The 17,412-nt window shown below is 40.1% G+C and overlaps 1 long non-coding RNA gene across 1 annotated transcript in view; it reads right to left on the bottom strand.

Moving 5' to 3' along the window:
• Positions 1 to 881: 881 nt before the first annotated feature.
• Positions 882 to 17,412, bottom strand: part of LOC122554763 — a 26,839-nt gene continuing 10,308 nt past the window's right edge. The window contains exon 3 of the long non-coding RNA XR_006313068.1: positions 882 to 1,166. This is a non-coding gene — a long non-coding RNA (uncharacterized LOC122554763). The remainder of the gene's footprint in view (positions 1,167 to 17,412) is intronic.

The following is a 17,412-nucleotide window of genomic DNA, read 5'->3' as shown; positions in this document are numbered from 1 at the left end:
GGAATTTTTGCACAAATATATTAATCAATATCCTGAATATAAGACTCAATGCAGTTTTTACTCTCTTATTGTATTGTCTTCTTTCCTTGGCTCAGCATCTGTTATTTTGATGACACCTTTGTCAAGTGCTAAAGGGGTTTTTTAATGTTAAAGGTGCTGTATGAATCAAATTTGTTATGTCAAGAGAAGGAATTAGACCACCAACTATCCCCAGAGAGAACATAGTCATATAAGTGAGGTAGTCCATGTCATTGGCGAGTCTTCAGTGAATTAATGTTAGGAATTTCAGTTCATTGAGTTTTCAGTGGGAGCTTTTCCAGGCAAAAGCAGGTGGTTTGGAATGTGTGGGAAGAATTAAATCCCTGAAAATGACACTTGGGCTGGGAATCTGACATCATTCCATTCACCCAAGATGTTGAAGGTAAATGGGGTATCTCCATTCAGCTGGCAGGTAATGTACTTAAATACAATAATAAACAACTAAGTTCTGTTTTAAGCAAGGATTCTGCATTTAACATCTAAGCTATGTGGAACTGTCCATGGCCACCGAGGTCAGTACTGAGCAGTGAGTGCTACGTGGGTGTACCAGTTAGGTGGGAAACCTTTGATCATTGAAGTTAAGGAGCTATAGACATGGCAATATAAAAGGCTGCTGTTTATGGTACCCCTTCTCACAGAGTGCTTTCAGTGCTTGATATGGAATTGTTAACTTGACCTTATATTTTGCTCACGTTCTGCTGCAATTCCTTGCCGTCAGCATATGGCGTAGCATGGAAGCAGCCTATGCGACTCTACCTTGCACCCGTGACAAAGAATAAAGGGAATAGCAACAACAGAACTGATGTACCAATTGTCTTATCCTCAATGACATGCCACTTCACAGATCAGAGGGGATAGATACAGATATCCAATACCAAAAAGATGAGAATCCATCCCCAACATTGAATTTACAGACAGAAAATCAGCTCTTGTTCCATGTATGAACACCACTGCCTCGGGTTTATAACAGCTCTTTGTTGACATTTGAAGCTTCCTGGAACAGGACCTCCTTCCCAGTGGACCACCTGGGCTTGCATGTCACCAGGCAACAAGGTGGCTGCTGCTGGAGGTCTCCCCCATCCTGGCCTCTAACCTTCTTTTGAACTTTTATTGCTCCATTCTGCAAGCTGAGAAAACAGTGAAATATGAGTATTAATTGGGTAGCAGAGAAGAACCTTTGTGGATAATGACTGTTAAGGCATGTGTGCAACAGGGCAATAAGGTAAGAGTGAATGGGAGTGTTAGCTGTTCAAATGAAGCTATAAACTGCTTGGCGCTGCGAGGCAGCAGTGCTAACCACTGTGCCACCGTGCCGCCCTAAGGCATGTGTGCAACAGGGCAATAAGGTAAGAGTGAATGGGAGTGTTAGCTGTTCAAATGAAGCTATAAACTGCTTGAAGAGAGACAAATGAATGGAACTTGAATGTGTGGTGACCTTAGGCTTGCTGTACAGAAAATGTTGAGCAAAATTGATTGGCTGATGTAGACTTCATTGCAACACTCCTCAGAAGTACAATGACAGTTTTAAATAAAGGTATGTTAATTCAGGAAAAGGCACTTCAAGTAGTAGTTTGGTCTTGGTGAACTTCAGTATTGCTGAAGAAAGACACATTTTATTGAAGCTTTTTGTCTTGCATTCATCAGGTCTGTTTGCAAGATTAGAATGTAGGGGCAATCTGATATTTACATTATATTACAGGGTAGTGCTGATTGGTTGGCAAGTGGAATCTGATTGGTAGAGGTGTTGTCATGGAGAATACACCAATTAAAGATGATTGATAGTTAACTATCAAGCTGTTGTTTCAATTTTAAACCAGGCCAGTTGACTAATTAGTCAAGGAATTGTTCTGAGAAATGAAACTGAATATTTGTCAACTGTTTTGTTGATGTGAAACAGGTGTAGTGTGTGCAACCTTTCCTCACAGCCACTCCAAGGGTCTGCGCATGCTGAGTGGTATGCCGACCTTTTTCCCAGCATTGACTTCCAATTTCAGAGGTCCATGCTGCGCATAAACCTCAGAAGTCAGCGCAGAAGAATCCATAGAATCCCTACAGTGTGGAAGCAGGTCATTTGGCTCATAAAGTCCACATCAATCCTCCAAAGAACATCCCACTCATTTCCAACCCCCTACCTCATCACTGTAACCCTGCATTTCCCATGGTTAATCCATCTAACTTGCACATCCCTGGACACTATGGACAATTTAGCATGGCCAATCCACCTACTTGCACAACTTTGGACTGTGAGAGGAGCACCTGGAGGAAACCCATGCAGACATGAGAAGAATGTGCAAACTCCACACAGACAGTTGCCTGAGGATGGAATCAAACCCAGGTCCATGACATTGTGAGGCAGCAGTGCTAACCACTGAGCCACTGTACCGTCCCAAAAGTTGTGAACTGCACTCGAGCCAGACAATCTATAATCTTCTGATCCGTAGTCAGACACGCTCTCAATTGCAGCACTGGCTTTGTGGTGCTGAGAATAAACCATCAGGGGAATTGTAAAGTATGTGTGTACCTATTCTTTCTATTTGTAAAGAACAGGGGCCTGTAAATTAACTTATATGGTTTCCAGTGCACTGACTGCCATCAATGGTTAATATATGCACGGTGGGTGGCACGGTGGCACAGTAGTTAGCACTGCTGCCTCACAGCGCCTGAGACCCGGGTTCAATTCCCACCTCAGGCGACTGACTGTGTGGAGTTTGCACGTTCTCCCCGTGTCTGCGTGGGTTTCCTCCGGGTGCTCCGGTTTCCTCTCACAGTCCAAAAGATGTGCAGGGTCAGGTGAATTGGCCATGCTAAATTGCCCGTAGTGTTAGGTAAGGGGTAAATGTAGGGGTATGGGTGGGTTTCACTTCGGCGGGTCGGTGTGGACTTGTTGGGCCGAAGGGCCTGTTTCCACACTGTAATGTAATCTAATCTAATATGCATTGGGATTCCTGCAGTTTCATGTGCTATAAAATTGACCTTATAAATAAAAATCAAGACATTTGTTCGTTGTGCAAGCTTGATGCAGAAATTGGGCACAACAAAGCCTTTCTGCAGTATCATGACTACCCTGAACACATAATTTCTTCTCGTAGTATATTTTGCAAAGTCGTGTTTAATCCTGGAAGGTAAAGTATATCAAAGGTTTGAGCAACTGATGATGTTCGCTGCTTGCAAAACTCAACAGTGTCCAACATAATATGCAATTTCACACTCCTACTATGCAGTGGCAAGACAAGTGGTATTTGGCACTAACAGGATGCTGCTGTCAAGTTAAAGAGATGCCTATGGGTCAGTGCATTGAGTATAGGAGTTGAGGTGTCGTGTTGGGGCTGTACAGGGCATTGGTCGGGCCATTTTTAGAATTCTGTATTCTCTTCTCCCTGTTGTGAGAAAGACGTTAAACTTGAAAGTGTCCAGAAGAGATTTACAAGAGTGTTGTCAGAGTTAGAGGGTTTATGCTATAAGGAGAGGCTGAATACGCTGCGGCTATTTTCCTAGAGTGTTGGAGGCTGAGGGGTGATCTTACAAAAGTCTATAAAATCATGAGAAGCATGGAGAGTGTGAATAGTCAAAGTCTTTTCCCCAGGTAAGGGAGTCCAAAATTAGAGGACATAGGTTTAAGGTGAGTGGGGCAACATTTTCACACAGAGGGTGGTACGTGTATGGAATTAACTGACAGAGGAAGTGGGTGGAGCAGGTACAATTACATTTAAAAGGAATTTGAATGGATATATGAGTAGGAAGGGGTTAGAAGGATGTGGACCAAATGCTGGCAAACGGGACTAGATTCATTTTGGATATTTGGTTGGCATGAGCGAGTTGGACCAAAGTTTGCTTCTGTGCTGTACATCTCTAAGACTCTATGAGTCTATGACACAAATGAGAAATGTGGTATATGATTTCAACACAGCGTGATGCCAGGTATAGAGGCTGTACATCCAAAAGACTTGGGGATCATATCTCTTTGGCCGTTTGCTATAAGCATGGCAGAGACAATACCCAACCAGCTCATGCTTGCAAAACTCTACAGTATCCAACAGAATATGCAATTCTGCAATTAGACAAAAATCAGATGAATAATCCTAATTGTGCAAAGAATTAAGTGACAACAAATTTAACACTGTCAGCGGGTTAACAGAGTGGTGGACTTGGATGTACTGGAAGAACCATATATTAACACAAAGAACAGGTACACACACTGCATCTGTTTCACCTCATCAAAATAGGTGACAACCATTCTCTGGTTCATTTCTTAGGTCAATGCCTTAACTAATCTGGGTCAACCTGCTAGGTTTATAACTTAAACAAAGCTTGGCAGGGAACAGTCAGAAATTGTTGACAGGTATTCTTTATGGCAACATATCTACTGAATGGAGTTAGCTTGTTAACCCATCAATACGCTGCCCTCATACTGTATAAATGTTGGTTTCCCTTATTTTGGTATCATTACAAATTGTCTTGATAGGTGCAAGAAGGAAAGCTTTCATAAAATGTGTCTTTTTTCTCAAAAATATTGAAAAGGCACTTCATTAGCTGTCAAGTGCTTTTGAATGTCCTGTGATTTTGAATGATGCTATATGAATGCTTAAAATTTTTAAATTTTAAGGTCAATAGCCTCTTTTTCAGATGCTGCCTCATTATCAATGCATCACATTAAATATGCCAGGCTAACTTATCAATTGCAACTTTAAAGAATAATGTATCTTTTCATTAATGTAAATCACTATATTCTCAACTAGCACATATGTGCAATCATCGACCTTTGAATACTCCAAAGCCTGCCACATTGGACGAACATAATGTCCATTCAAAATAATCTTCCAAATTCTTTATTAAGGGATGTTAACATGAAAGTTTATATCTACTCATCCAGGGATAGATTTCCGCCTTTGCTGTTCCTAGGGATTTGACAATTCTCAGGTGTAAAGAGAAGAAAGGTTAAGAACCAGTGACATTAGTTTCAATCCTGCCCCATTTCTTCTTTGAACTTCAAGTCATGCAAAACCCAGCTACTCATCATCTATCTGGTTCTAGCTCATTCCCACCTATCATCTTGGCCTATGGTAGTCTAGACTGTCAGCTGAATTCTCAATCCTTCTTTGTGATGTTTTCTTCCCTCCATGACATTTCACATTCCCGCGTTTGTGATGTGATCCAAAATTACAAACCTCCCCATATATTACCCATCCTCTTGTGCATCACATCCTCCTTTTGCTCCATCTTCGTGACATGCCTTTCTGGTACTTACGCCTCAATCTCTGAAATTTGCTTAAACTGACTCTGCGTCTCCACCTTCCTGTTCTCTTTTAAGAACTGTTTTCAATCTCACCTACATGACCAAGGATTTTGGACACTCCTCAGTGTCCATTCTTTATTTTTTGTAGTGCCTCAGGTCATTCTTTTGCTCTAAAGATGCTACATTAATGCAAGTCATTGCTATTATTTTGTATCAGGACATTTTTTTCTAATAGTGTCAACTGATACAAAGAATTCAAAAGGTGGGATGTGAGAAGAAAGTTGATAATTGTAATAAATTGGAAACTGGGTTATTCTTGTTTCTAGGTGATTTCCTCCCATTTGCAGAATTTTGAGTAAACAATTAAAGAGGCAGAAATACATTATGTAAGGGTTTAGTCACTCTTTTATAATGTCTGGAATGCACTTTTTTCATAGAAACTGTTGCTGTTTTCATGAAGGGAAACTGCTATTCATGTTCAAACAGAGCTTAAGCAGTACAGAATTCATCAAGGCATATGCACTGTAACTAAATGCAGGGTGCCTGCTTTGACAAGATACAAATGATCACCCAAGTGTCATTTTTAACTCAATTCCTATTCAAAGCCTCATATTATTCAAACCAAACTCGGGTTTAAAAGAGCTGGAATTCAGAATGAAATGCACAAAATTCTATATCCAAAAATGTTAGTCATTCACCAGATATCCCATTGTAATTTCAGTAGGAAATCCCAGTGTTATATTTATATTGATGATCAAGGTTGATATTACTTCTCTGGGACTCTGCTGATCTCCCCTGAAAGTTTGTTATGGCATTTCTGCAGGCAGCATGTAATGGTATCGCATTAGGCAGACAACTCAGTCATCACCTGCTTTCAAAATCATTGACTCACATGTACTCAGTGACCCACCACTCAACAACTGCATACACTCTGTGTGAGCAAATTATTTAATTGGAGGAACTGCACCCAAGCACAGTGTATGAACTAGAACATTGCTGCATAAATGAAAATAAGAAAACGTATCATTTCAACTCCCAATTTTGTAAATCAAATATCCACATGCTTAAAAGAAACTTCACAATGTGAATACCTGATTTACAGATTGAGTTATCCTCAAAGCCTGCAATAATTCTCATGTCATATGACATGCTCATACTTGAGAGATCACACAGTTTGGTATGTTTCTTTTGGTTCAAAGGAATAGTATTTAATAAGCTAAACTGTAATTTTCAAATCATAATTCTTATATTCTGGTGTAGCTAGTTAGCAATGAACTAATAGTAGACTTTGCATTGTTGACAGCCAGATGTTGGCATGTATAAAGGCAATTGCCAATGCTCCTGAATTTCCTTGCGGTCTGAAGCTCACCTCCAGTTTGAGATGAGCTGGGAGTGCAGTTGTTTGAAAGAAAACACCAGGGCTTGTATTTTCATGGTTGTGAACCTGACTACTGAATCCATTCTGGGTCCCAGCCCCACCTTGTTTCAGTGACACAACACCATTTCAAAATGCAAAGGGCCTATCTGGCCCACGTGAACATTTGCTGTGAACATTTGCTGTGTTGTGGGAGACTGTTGATATTGGAGACCTCATATCTAATTTTTTTTTGGTGGCAATGTGACTCTTCAGATGCATGTGCAGATCTTTCTCTCTTTGCTGGAATGTGAGATCATGTCATTTGTCACAAAATCTGGGAGATGTGCAAGTGTAACTCTAAAAAATTACCATTGCCTTAGTACTCATGCCAAACTGAAAATTGCTGTGAGATGTGTGATGGGCTCAGCACTCCCCTTCCAATCCCTGAGCACTAGGTTTCTTTAGAGTGCCCTCTTCATCTTCATTTTTATATTCATTGCTGCCGTGTTATGAGGATGAATTGCAGGTGCTCCTCTTCATTTCACTTCAGGCCTCGTTGAATAGTCACACAACATGTAGCACACAGCCAGAATACAGTACACCTTACCTGGTTTGTACTGGAGCAAATCACTGAAGCAGACAATGTGTGTGCATCTTATAGATTTTAGTGGTCTACATGATTCATGTCCATATTAGTAGCTTGCTCTAATGGAGAAAAAAAACTCTCTATTTGGGTTTGGGTTCAGGGATGGGTATCAGTAGTCAGCTGCTCAGACAATAACTTTCAACCCCAGAAGCAGCAATGGAGATGCTGTGGACATTAAGCAAGTTCTAACACTGGCAGGCAAGAACTAATACTAGGATCTAGAATGGCATCACAAACTACTTACTTTCAGAGGGTCTTCAGCATTCAAAGAAGATTGCTTCTTCTCAATCTGTATCAGAACATGTGTCATTTCTTGAGAATAATATAACTTTATGCTGTTCGAAATAATCTTGTTTGATTCAGTGTCCTTTTTAATAAAGTGATAGAAAGCAGCCTATTCTAAGTGTTGTAGTTTGGATTTTTTTTTCTGTGTGTACAATATTTCTATCCAATCATGTTCCACTCTGCTTCATATAGGGTAATTTTTGCAGTGTATAATTTCATGTGGGTTTTGGATTATACAGTGTAATGCAATAGTAAATTTGAAAGAGTCCTTGGGATGGATATCAAAACACAGGGATGAGCAACACAAGAAGTGATTGTTACCTTTGGTTTGAACTGGCAGTAGCCTAAGAATGATATTTGTTTACAAAATATTATGAAGCAGATATTGAATAGGAAGCTTTGTTTTACCATAATGGCTCAAAATTGAACAGGGTTGTTCGTGAGTTTTGAGAAAATTTGTAGCTCATGTTGAGGTCCTGGATGTAACAGGATTGTGCTTGACTTTGCTTGCAGTGCACCATCACAAGAAGAGAATTCACATTTTGTATTTTTCTAAATACACAAGATTTCTCCAGATAATGCTTTAAAATTACCATGTGATCAGCAAGCAACAAGTACCAAGTACACTGCCAACACATGGTGCCTGGTAAAAGTATGCTTATATACTCAAATGTGCTGACACACATTTCTTCCCTCTTGACTTTGTTGCAATGGAAAGCACGACATAACTTCACAGAAGTTCACTTATAGGCTCATGTTAATCTAATTCTTGATTTTTGAAGGAGATGGTGGGCAGGAGACTTCCCACAAGCCTGCTACTAACACCTTTTGCATTTTGGGCTCAAAAGTTCTGTTAATCACTCTGGTTCACAGGATGACATTAAATTACCGTTACTTAATACATGGCAATGTCTACCTACATGAAGCTCTGTTCCATGTGGTGTCTTAATGACATTCTCCTCTACAGTAGCAAACACTATTCACTGTGGGCACAGTCAGTTCCTAAAAGTGAGAAGGAATACTTGGTGATCAGCACAGGGCAGATGGATTTACAGCAAATTCACACTGCTGACTGGGAGCCAGCTGCTTTCATTGTGAAATATAAAAGCTGTTATTATTCATTCATGGGACATGGGTGTAATTGGCTTGGGTCAGCATTTATCATCCATCTCTAATTGTTAAGAAGGCAGTTAAAAGTCAATCACATTGCTGTTGGTCTAAAATCATATTGATCACACCTGGTAAAGATGGCAGTTACCTTCCCTAAAAGCCATTAGGGATGCAGAGAGTTTATCTAATAATGGTCAGCAATAGATCCTTAATTCCAGATTTTTAAAAAAAGCGAATTCATATTCTGATATGGCAGGATTTGAACCTAGGTGTCCAGAACATTACTTAACTATCTGGATTAATAGTCAAGCAATAACACCACTAGTTTATTATTGCCCCAATGTAGTTTAGTAAGTCAACAATAATATTTAAGGGTTCACTCGAAAGTGGCACCAATCAGCAGAAGCAGGTTAGTGGCAATCAGGCGGGGAATTTATAAGCTATGCCTGTGCCATATTATAATGCCTATTGAGGGACCTATTAAGTCTTACCAGTGTGAACTTAAGATCTTGAGCAATACAAGGTTCCACTGCAGAGTACCTTGGAATACAACTTGTTACCAGAACATACACATATTTGTGGCATGCTACCACTAATTGTCCTCCTCCACGATACCAAATAGCTATGTTTATTGCAAAGCTCATTGCTTCTCTCAAGGGAACACTTTGCTCTGGAGTTTGCGCAATTTATCTGAACTCAGCCAAACCAACTTGAAAAATTTTAAGTACAAGTTACAAAAAGTGTAAACTGAGTTCTGCAAATCTTCATACTATTTTTCAAAACATCACACTACAAACTGCTCCAGCACAGAAAACTGGCTGTTCCCCAGATTGAAATAATGGGCTTAGCAAGTTTCCATCAATTGAGACCAGTTGTGAAAATTTGAAAATTTGTTATTTTAGGTGTAAAGGTTTTTAATTTTTTTTTAAATTTAAAAGCATTCCATTTACAAAGGAACTTAACAGTATAGACCATGAAATTTGTAAATTGTTCATCCTAGTTTTGTTTTAAATGTCATTAGTGATTTGGAATTATGATGCTTAGGAAGATAGGAACATCAATGTAGGAGTTGTTCACCTTGCCCTTGAGCATATTACACCATTCTAGATCAATACCTCAATGCTATTTCTCTGCACTATATCCATATCCATATCATTAGTAAGTAAAAATCTATCAATCTCTCTTTTGAACTTGCTTAATTGCCACGTTCCTCTGAAGGGCATAATTTCAAAGATTCACTACAGTCTGAATGAAAAGGTTCCTCTACATCTCAGCCCTAATTCTGAGACCGTGTCTCCTGATTTTAGATCAGAGAGGAAACATCCTTTCTGTGTCAACTCTGTCCATCCCTTTGAGACTTTCCCCTTCCATCTTCTTTACATCTCCTCACAATTCAAATGCCCTCCACATTTTGCACATTGACATACTTCGAAATATTACAATTTATTTTGAGAGGACTAGAATATTAAACCAGGGATGCACTTCTGAGGCTTTATAAGGATCTGGTCAGACCATATTTAAAATATTGTGTGCAATTTTGGGCCCCATATTTCAGGAAGGATGAATTGGCCCTGGAGCGGGTCCAGAGGAGGTTCACAAGAGTGATCCCAGGAATGAAAGGCTTAACATATGAGGAACGTTTGAGGACTCTGGGTCTCTACTTGATGGAGCTTTGAAGGATGAAGGGGGATCTAATTGAAATTTATAGAATATTGAAAGGCCTGGATAGAGTGAGGTTGGGAAGATGTTTCCATTAGCAGGAGAGACTAGGACATTGGTTTTGGAATATTGTGTGCAATTCTCCCTCCTATAGGAAGGATGTTGTGAAACTTGAAAGTGTTCAGTAAGGATTTACAAGGATGTTGCCAGGTTTGGAGAGTTTGAGCTACAGGAAGAGGCTGATTAGGCTGGAGGCGTTTTCCCTGGATCATCGGAGGCTGAGAGGTGACCTTATAGAGGTTTATAAAAGCATGAGGGCCATGAATAGGGTGAATAGACAAGGTCTTTTCCCTGGGTTGGAGGTATCCAGAACTAGAGAGCATAAGTTTAGGGTGAGAGGGAAACATTTAAAAGGGAACTAAGGGGCAATGTTTTCATGCAGAGGGTAGTGCATGTGTGGCATGAGCTGGCAGAGGAAGTGGTGAATGCTGGTACAACTACAACATTTAAAAGACATATAAATATAGAGATATATGAAAAGGAAGGATTTGGAGGCATAGGGACCAAGTGCTGGTAAACAGGACTAGATTAATTAAGGATATCTGGTCAGCATGGATGAGTTGGACTGAAGGGTCTGTTTCCATACTGTACATCTCTATGACTAGGACCCAAGGGCACAGACTTAGAGGAAAGGGAAGTATGGGATGAGGAGAAACTTCTTCAGCCAGAGAATGATAAATCCATGGAATTCATTGCCACAGAAGGCTTGGAGGGGAAGTCATTGAGTATATTTAAGACAGAGATAGATAGGTTCTTGATTGTTAAGGGGATCAAAGGCTATTGGGAGAAGGCAGGAGAATGAGGTTAAGAAACTTATCAGCTATGATTGAATGGCAAAGCAGATGGACCAAATCATCTAATTTCTGCTCCTGTGTCTTATGATCTATGTCAACAAATAGCCAGGTCCAAACCATGCATACAGCACTGATCCTTCCAGTTACCAACAGCAATTCCCTCCCAACTGCCTCCTAGTCACAACCTGACAATCTCAGAATGGCTTATTTATTCTTGCGCTCTGCTTTCAGTCTGTTAGCCATTCTCAAACATGTTAAACACCTTTACTTTATTTACTAATCTCCTGTTTGATACTTTATCAACAGCTTTCTGAAAATCCTAATGCACCCATCCAATGTCCAACCTTATTGATTCGGGAAGTAACATTAAAACAATTCTATCACATTTGTCAAACATGACTTTTCTGTGGTAAATCTATGTTGACTCTATGTAATTCAAAACTTATTTTTAAATATCTACTAGACGCATTGTTTAAAATAAATTTTAATATATCAGCAAAACTAAAGAATTGATCATTGACTTCAGAAAGAAAGGAGGACTCACGCCCCTATCTACATCAATGGAGCTGAGGTGGTGAGAGCCGAGAGTGTCAGGTTCCTCAGAGTGCCGACTAGCAACGATCTGTCCTGGATCTTCCACATAGATGCAATGGTCAAGAAGGCACAATAACGCCTCTTCTTACTCAGGAAGCTTAGGAAATTTGGTGTGTCCATAAAGATCCTCACCAAATTTTACAGATGTACCACTGAAAGCATACAGTCCGGTTGCATAACAGCCTGGTATGGCAATTGCTCTGCCCAGGAGTGTAAGAAACTATGGAGCGTTGTGTGTACAGCTCAGACCATTATAAAAGCCAACCTCCCATCCATGGGCTCTATCTACACTCCTCGTCATTGCGGAACGGCTGCCAACATCATCAAAAACCCCTACAATCCCCGGTAATACTCTCTTCTACACTCTTCTATCAAGCAGAAGATATAAAAGCTGGAACACACTCATTAATAGGCTCAAGAACAGCTTCTTCCCTGCTGTTCTCAGACTGCTGAATGGACCTCTCTAATTTCAAATCAATTGTTAACCTTGCTTTTATGCAATTCTTGTGCTGCTGTAAACTTGTATGCCTTGCTGTGTCTAAACACCCTATGTTCTGTCAATTCTTCCTATGTTATGATCTGCCTGTACTGCATGCAAAACAAAACTTTTCACTGTACTTAGGCTCAAGTGACAACAATAAATCAAATCAAAGGTAACACCATAGAATCCGAAAGTGTGGAAACAGGCCCATTCACCCAATACGTGCACACCAACCCTCCGAAGAGTAATCCACCCAGACCCATTCCCCTATATTTACTCCTGACTAATGTACCTAACCTACACATCCCTGAACACTATGGGCAATTTAACATGGCCAAATCACCTAACCTGCACATCTTTGGATTATGGAGGGATGCCAGAGCACCTGGAGGAAACCCACGCAGACACAGGGAGAGTGTGCAAATTCCATATAGACAGTTGCCCAAGGCTGGAATCAAAACTGGGTGCCTAGTGCTGTGAGGCAGCAGTGCTAACCACTGAGCCACCATGCCACCCTGATTAAGGAACAGTAGTTAGTTTGTCTCTTATTGGTGATGGTCATAAGCCTGGCATTTGTGCAACATGAATGTTACTTGCCAACCCTAGATATTGTCCAGATTTTGTTGCATTTTAACATGACAGCTTCAGTCTCAATCTGCCAAACCCCTCAATCTGCAGACAATGTTGCAGTATTAATAGAATTTTGAAAGGTGATTACTAATTGATCAGCGATCTCTGCTGCCATGTCATGCAACACTCTAGGGTGAAAGTAATTAGATGCTGTGGGTTTTGTCAGCTTTCAAGCCCATTAACTGATCCAATACTATTTGTTTTTACTAGCACAGTACTAACTTTTTTCAATTCCACATTCACATTTGATTTTTGGATCTTCATTATTTCAGGGAGATATCTTGTGTGCTCCTTTGTGAAGACAGACACAAATAGATATTTAGTTGCTGTGCCATTTCCTTATTTCCTTTTCTCCTGGCTCTGTCTGCAATGGACCCACATTTGACTTTGCTAATCAGTTGGTATGCTCCTTGCTATTTTATATTTATAATCTGTTCTCTCTTTATCAATTCCTTGGTGCATCTTGATGAAACCTAAAATTCCTCTAATCCTTAAGTTTACAATTTTTTGAAAACTTTCATGCCTGTTCCTTTGATCTAACACCATTTTTAACTTCACCTGTTAGTCACAATTGTCTTCCTTTCCTTATTGGGGAGTTTTACCTTGAAGATTGCATATTTTTGAAAACCAAGCATTAATGTTTTCAATACTAGCAATAGCCATTCTACTGACAAATGTTTACATGCATTTACACAATTCACCAACTGCCAACATCTGCTTCATACCTTTATAATTGCTATTGTTAAATTTAAGATCCTAGTTTCAGGTTGAACTAGATTTTTTTTTCAAACGTAATGGAAAATCTGTCATTTTTGTGTTTGGATATGGACCAAATGCTGGCAAATGAGACTAGGTCAGTGAGTATGTGTTGGACCAAAGAGTCTGTTTCTGAGCTGTATGACACTTTGACTGTATGACAACAAAGGTATTAACTTGTGATTTCTCATTGCACATGCTAGTTCTAAAATATGTGGAGACTAGATATTCTCATTAAATATGCTTGTTTTTGGCCATTTACTGCTGTATTAATGAAATGAGACAAGTAATGCTCTTCAATATATCAAAGCTTATTATTGCTAAAAATCACACAACACCAGGTTATAGTCCAACAGGTTTAATTGGAAGCACACACTATTGCTTATTATTGCTGTAAGGGAGGAAGGCAGGTTATTCTGGTTTGCTGTCCAATTGTGATGGATTATACAAGATTTTTAACTTTGATTATGTAGAAAAGTTAGAAAAGAAACTTCAAACATAACTTCACTTTGGAAAAAAAAAGTCACTTCAATGGCAATTTGCATCTAGATTTATCAATGCCATCCATGGTGAAATCTCTACCTAAGAGACATGACTTGATTGACAAAAGATCATACTTGACAGATGAAGTACGTTAAAAAGCGACAAAATGTTTTTCTGCCTTCATTTTTCCAACATTAATAGAACAGAGTAATCGTTACAACCACCAAAAGCAACAGTATGCCTTTAAGATCAAGGAGTCAGCTAAAGAGAACACAGTGGTTGTTATGTATCAGCATTCACTGATGGAATGTTAACCATGGTCTATCCATGCCAAGTTGTTTCAAATTTGACTAAAGCACAAATGTTATGTATAGTTTTATTCTTTTGTGAGCTGTGTTGCTTCAAGATCTTAATATATTGATGATCCAAGGACCAACATAAAACCACATGACCAACCGACATGTGTCATCCAGCAGAAACATGCAAGAAGGAGGAAGCCCACATAGTTATCTGTAACTGCAAATTATAGCCTAGTCTAAACCTTTATGGACAATTTGAAATAAACTGAATTCACACCAATTCTTCTGTATTGCTTACCAAAAACACAAGAAAATCAACAGTCTATAGATTCCAATGGCTTTCAATATGTCTAAGTTGTTTTCATATGTGTCTTTATTGGCTTTGTTTCCCTAAACATGGGAAGGTAATATCTAATGCTTAAAGAATGCGTTAGAGGTCACATTATTCTTTTGCCTTGGCATCTAAGGAGAAAAACAATATATGAAATTAATTAGAGATCCATATATTTGGGGAAGGGTTTCTCCACTAATTAGCTGTTGCCAATGATGTTGTCATCAGGCTGATGACCTTTGGCATCGACAGCTGGTCATGATTGCACAAACCAAGCAGCTATCTGTTGTCAGTCAAATCTCATTCTGTCCATCCTCTTTGGTGCCATGCCATCTTATTACACCTCCATCACTGTTTGCCAAGCGACAGAGTAAGCACACTCACAACGAGTCCCCGTAACTTGTTTTCAAAAGTGCAGCAACCTCTTCCCCAGTCTTTGGTTTTAAAATCAATTCTTTTTCCATGTTAGTCCACAGTCAAAAATAAAATGATGTTGACTTTACAACATTCACAGAACAATGATCATACAGCATCCAAGCCACATTTTGCAAGAAACTGAGTGGAACATAGAACATAGAACATAGAACATTACAGCGCAGTACAGGCCCTTTGGCCCTCGATGTTGTGCCGACCTGTCATACCAACCTGAAGCCCATCTACCTACACTATTCCATGTACATCCTCATGCTTGTCCAATGACAACTTAAATGTACTTAAAGTTGGTGAATCTACTACCGTTGCAGGCAAAGCATTCCATACCCTTACTACTCTCTGACTAAAGAAACTACCTCTGACATCTGTCCTATATCTATCACCCCTCAATTTAAAGTTATGCCCCCTCATGCTCGCCGTCACCATACTAGGAAAAAGGCTCTCCCTGTCCACCCTATCGAACCCTCTGATTATCTTATATGTCTCTAATAAGTCACCTCTCAACCTTCTTCTCTCTAACGAAAACAACCTCAAGTCTCTCAGCCTTTCCTCATAAGACCTTCCCTCCATACCAGGCAACATCCTAGTAAATCTCCTCTGCACCATTTCCAAAGCTTCCACATCCTCTTATAATGTGGTGACCAGAACTGTACACAATACTCCAAGTACGGTTGCACTAGAGTTTTGTACAGCTGCGGCATAACCTCATGGTTCCGGAACTCGATCTCTCTGTTAATAAAAGCTAAAACACTGTATGCCTTCTTAACAACCCTGTCAACCTGGGTGGCAACTTTCAAGGATCTGTGTACCTGGACACCGAGAGCTCTCTGCTCATCTATACCACCAAGCATCTTACCATTAGCCCAGTACTTTGAATTCCGGTTACTCCAACCAAAGTGAATCACCTCACACTTGTCCGCATTAAACTCCATTTGCCACCTCTCAGCCCAGCTCTGCAGCTTATCTATGTCTCTCTGTAACCAACTACATCCTTCGTCACTATTCACAACTCCACCGACCTTCGTGTCATCTGCAAATTTACTAACCCACCCTTCTACGCACTCATCCAGGTCGTTTATAAAAATGACGAACAGCAGTGGACCCAACACTGACCTTGCGGTACACCACTGGACTCCAGGATGAACATTTCCCATCAACCACCGCCCTCTATCTTCTTTCAGCAAGCCAATTACTGATCCAAACTGCTATATCTCCCACAATCCCATTCCTCTGCATTTTGTACAATAGCCTACTGTGGGGAACCGTATCAAATGCCTTGCTGAAATCCATATACACCACATCAACCGGTTTACCCTCATCTACCTGTTTGGTCACCTTCTCAAAGAACTCAATAAGGTTTGTGAGGCACGACCTACCCTTCACAAAACCGTGCTGACTATCACTAATTAAATTATTAATTTCTAGATGATTAGAAATCCTATCTCTTATAACCTTTTCCAACACTTTACGAACAACTGTAGTAAAGCTCACTGGTCTATAATTACCAGGATTGTCTCTACTCCTTTTCTTGAACAGGGGAACCACATTTGCTATCCTCCAGTCTTCTGGCACTATTCCTATAGACAATGACGATTTAAAGATCAATGCCAAATGCTCGGCAATCTCCTCCCTGGCTTCCCAGAGAATCCGAGGATAAATCCCATCCGGCCCAGGGGACTTATCTATTTTCACACTCTGCAGGATTTCTAATACCTCCTCCTTGTGAACCTCAATCATACCTAGTCTAGCAGCCTGTATTTCAGTATTCTCCTCAACAACATTGTCATTTTCTAGAGTGAATACTGTCGAAAAGTATTCATTTATTGCTTCCCCTATCTCCTCTGACTCCACACACAACTTCCCACTACTATCCTTGATTGGCCCTAATCTTACTCTCGTCATTCTTTTATTCCTTAAACACCTAGAGAAAGCTTTAGGGTTTACCTTGATCCTATACGCCAACAACTTCTCATGTCTCCTCCTGGCTCTTCTGAGCTCTCTCTTTAGGTCTTTCCTGGCTACCTTATAACCCTCAAGCACCCTAACTGAGCCTTCATATCTCATCCTAACATAAGCCTGCTTCTTCCTCTTGAACAGAGATTCCACTTTCTTCGTAAACCACGGCTCCTGTGCTGTACAGCTTCCTCCCTGCCTGACAGGTACATACTTATCCAGGACACACAGTAGCTTTTCCTTGAATAAGCTCCACATTTCTAATGTGCC

The sequence above is a fragment of the Chiloscyllium plagiosum genome, chromosome 11 (genome assembly GCF_004010195.1).
Source record: "Chiloscyllium plagiosum isolate BGI_BamShark_2017 chromosome 11, ASM401019v2, whole genome shotgun sequence".
Taxonomy (NCBI): Eukaryota; Metazoa; Chordata; class Chondrichthyes; order Orectolobiformes; family Hemiscylliidae; genus Chiloscyllium; species Chiloscyllium plagiosum.
Note: the sequence above shows the minus strand (reverse complement) of the source record. Positions and strands in the feature narration are given on the sequence as shown.